At 53.4% G+C, this 2,879-nt stretch overlaps 1 non-coding gene across 1 annotated transcript; it reads left to right on the forward strand.

The window, feature by feature from the left end:
- The first annotated feature begins 515 nt into the window (after positions 1–515).
- TRNAG-UCC lies at positions 516–600 on the forward strand. The gene has a single exon. It is a non-coding gene; the product is annotated as a tRNA-Gly (tRNA).
- The last annotated feature ends 2,279 nt before the right edge of the window (positions 601–2,879 follow it).

Here is a 2,879-nt window from a genome sequence, read left to right on the forward strand (position 1 = left end):
GGGGTCCCCAGGCTCTCCCGTGGTGGCAGCAGTAAAAGGAGCCTGAGTCTGTCTGAGCTTTGCCTGTACCCCGAAGCTGGACTTCTAGAATGGCCTCATTTTGCTTTCTCCATCCCACCTCCTCCAGTGGGGTGGCAGAGGGGCTGTGTGAAGAGTGACGAGGGAGCGTGGGGCAGGCGGAGGGCAGAGTGGAGCTAACAGCACCCCCCCACCCCCAATGCGGACTAAGTGTGATATTCCTCGGACACGCCCGGCTACCCAAGAACAAAGGAAAGGGGTTAAAGTGCTTGCTAGGGTGATGTGGGAAACTCAGGCAAATGAAAAATTAAATTCCCTCGCTGCCTCTAGCCCATTGCCAAGTCCTTGAAACCAGCAGAGTGACCTCCCTCTAGGAGCTCAGCTGCCTCCATGATGACACTTTGCCGGGGGCCAAAGGGAATCCTGGCTTAACATTATCCGGATGCCCCAGGATCCCGTAAGTCTACTTTAACAGATAAAAATTCCTTTGGAGGGGCGCCTGGGTGGCTCAGTTGGTTGAACGCCCGACTTCCGCTCGGGTTGTGATTTTGCAGGTCGTGGGTTCGAGCCCCACGTCGGGCTCTCTGCTGTCAGCACAGGGCCTGCTTCGGATCTTCTGTCTCTGCCCCTCCCCTGCTTGTGCTCTCTCTTTTTCTCTCTCAAAAATAAATAAGAGATTTCCTTCTGTCCCGCGGCCCTCGCGGTCATCCTGATCTCTTATAAAAAGACCAGAAGGAGATAGCCTTGGTGGTTCACAGCGGGGAGACTGGGATTGGGGTAGGTTTTGTTCCCTTCCTCTGTCTCAAAGTGGTTGTTTTTGCCAGGAGACTCTGTCACTACCCTCATCTTACCTGAGCCCCGGCTAGAAGCTGGCGAACGCATACAGGAGGGGGGTGAAATCAAAAAGTGAACTTTAGCCTCAACGACGAGTAAGTTCCGCTTTCAGCGTTTGGGACCAGGGTGTCATGGGATCCAGGAGGAGGCCGGGGTTCTGGGCGGTTTGAGTCCTGCTGCCCGACTCGGGAGCGTGGCCTTGGCCGTCCCTCGGCTTCTCGGAGACCCGGCCTCTCACGGGTGACACGGGGCGATCATGCTTATTTCCAGATGTCGCTGGAGGACCAGATGAAGTAATGTGTGGGAAAAACACCGTCCCAACTGGAAAACTAGCGTGTCGCCACTAGTCGCTGAAGGTCTTCTACCCTTTCAACGTGCGCGAGACAGCCATACAATAGCATATCATCCAGCTTCAGGAAGAAGGAAATTCTGACACCTGCTAGGACACGGGTGAACCCTGAGGACGCTCTGCTCTGCGGAATAAGCCTTGCGGGAAAAGACCCATGTTGCACAGTTCCACTTCTCTGAGGTCCCCGGAGTAATCAAAGTCACGGACACAGAAAGTAGAACGGTGGTCGCCGAGGGCCGGGGGAGGCGGGTGGGGAGTTCGAGTTGAAGGAGCAGAGTTTCAGTTTGGGCAGACGGGAAATCTCCGCAGACGGACGGTGGGGATGGTCGCGCAACAAGAGTGAGGCAGGGAAGCTGAAGGGACCCCGCGAAAGACTGCTTGTTTCGCTGCCTCTCCTCTTGCCGGCACCCGCACCCGCGCCTCATGCATGGCTTGCGGAACCGCGTGTGTGTCCTCCTCGTGAAGGCCGAGGATTTAATGAGCTCTTTGGAGTGTTCCAGCACAGTAGACAATACCTAAGGAGTGACCGGGCGGGCTCGTCACGAACGTTTGCCAAGAGGCCCGACTCACCCAGACCCCTGACTCCCTCCAGGGCATCAGTGACTTAAGGAAAACCCCGTCTTTGCTCCCGGATGCCCGAGAAGACACGTGCACAGGACCACCGTCCTGAACCAAACCCCCAGGCCCCCAGCAAAGACGAGACCCCCTCTCCTCTCCTTTCTGAGTCTCCCGGACACTCCGTCTGCATCTGTAGTCTCTCCGCGTCTTCAGTCTCTGCTCGCACTTCCTTTCGCCTTGCATTTGATTTCTCTCCTGTGCGACGCCAAGGACCCTTTCGGCTGCTCCCGCGGGACCCCCTCTGGGTCCTCGGACCCGCCAGCCTGCATCGATATGAATGTACTTAATGCCACTGAACTGTACATTTAAAAATGGCTAAAGTGGTAAGTTTTATGTTACGTACATTTTACCACAATACAAAAAAAAAAAAAAAAAAAAAGTGTGACAGCTACTTTGGGAATAAAAAATGAAGGGATGGAAATACATACTTTATTTCCAGAAAAAAAAAGAGGCGGGGGGGGGGGTTGGAAGGGTATGTGTCTGTGGGTTTCCTTTAAATAGATGACAAGTAAAATAAAAGGAAATGAGAGAAAACTTTAAAAGGAAGGTTGCCAGCTTACGAAGTTGTGGTTTTTATAGCCTCTAGGTCAATGTCCTTCATTTTGGAGAAAAGCTGATACTGCCTGTAACATTTTTAAAGGTCAAAACCAAGCGGCACGTCAGCCCGCTGCCTAAATGCATGATAATAGCAAATTTAAAAATTAATTACAGGGTCTCTCCTGCTGACACCTGGTTCTGGCTCAGCCGGTGCGGGGCCCAGAGGGGCCCCTCAGAGGTGCCACTGTGTTCAGGAAGCCTTTCACTGCCTGCTTCTATTCTCAGGAGCAGCTCGGCTCCTCTTCACGCCATTGTCCCCGGACAACAATACGTTTTGAAATGAAAAATGTTCTAATTGGACACCAAGGAGACACCTTCCGGATTCCGAGCTCAGACGGGGGAATAAAAACTCTACTTAGCTGAGGGCAGAAGGCAAAGCAATCCAGGGAGGGTGTCTGGGGAACCCTGAATCATCTTCAAATTTCCTAAGCTGCACGGGCACCTTTGAAACACGGCGTCGGTG

Source organism: Leopardus geoffroyi, chromosome B4 (genome assembly GCF_018350155.1).
Source record: "Leopardus geoffroyi isolate Oge1 chromosome B4, O.geoffroyi_Oge1_pat1.0, whole genome shotgun sequence".
Classification (NCBI taxonomy): Eukaryota; Metazoa; Chordata; class Mammalia; order Carnivora; family Felidae; genus Leopardus; species Leopardus geoffroyi.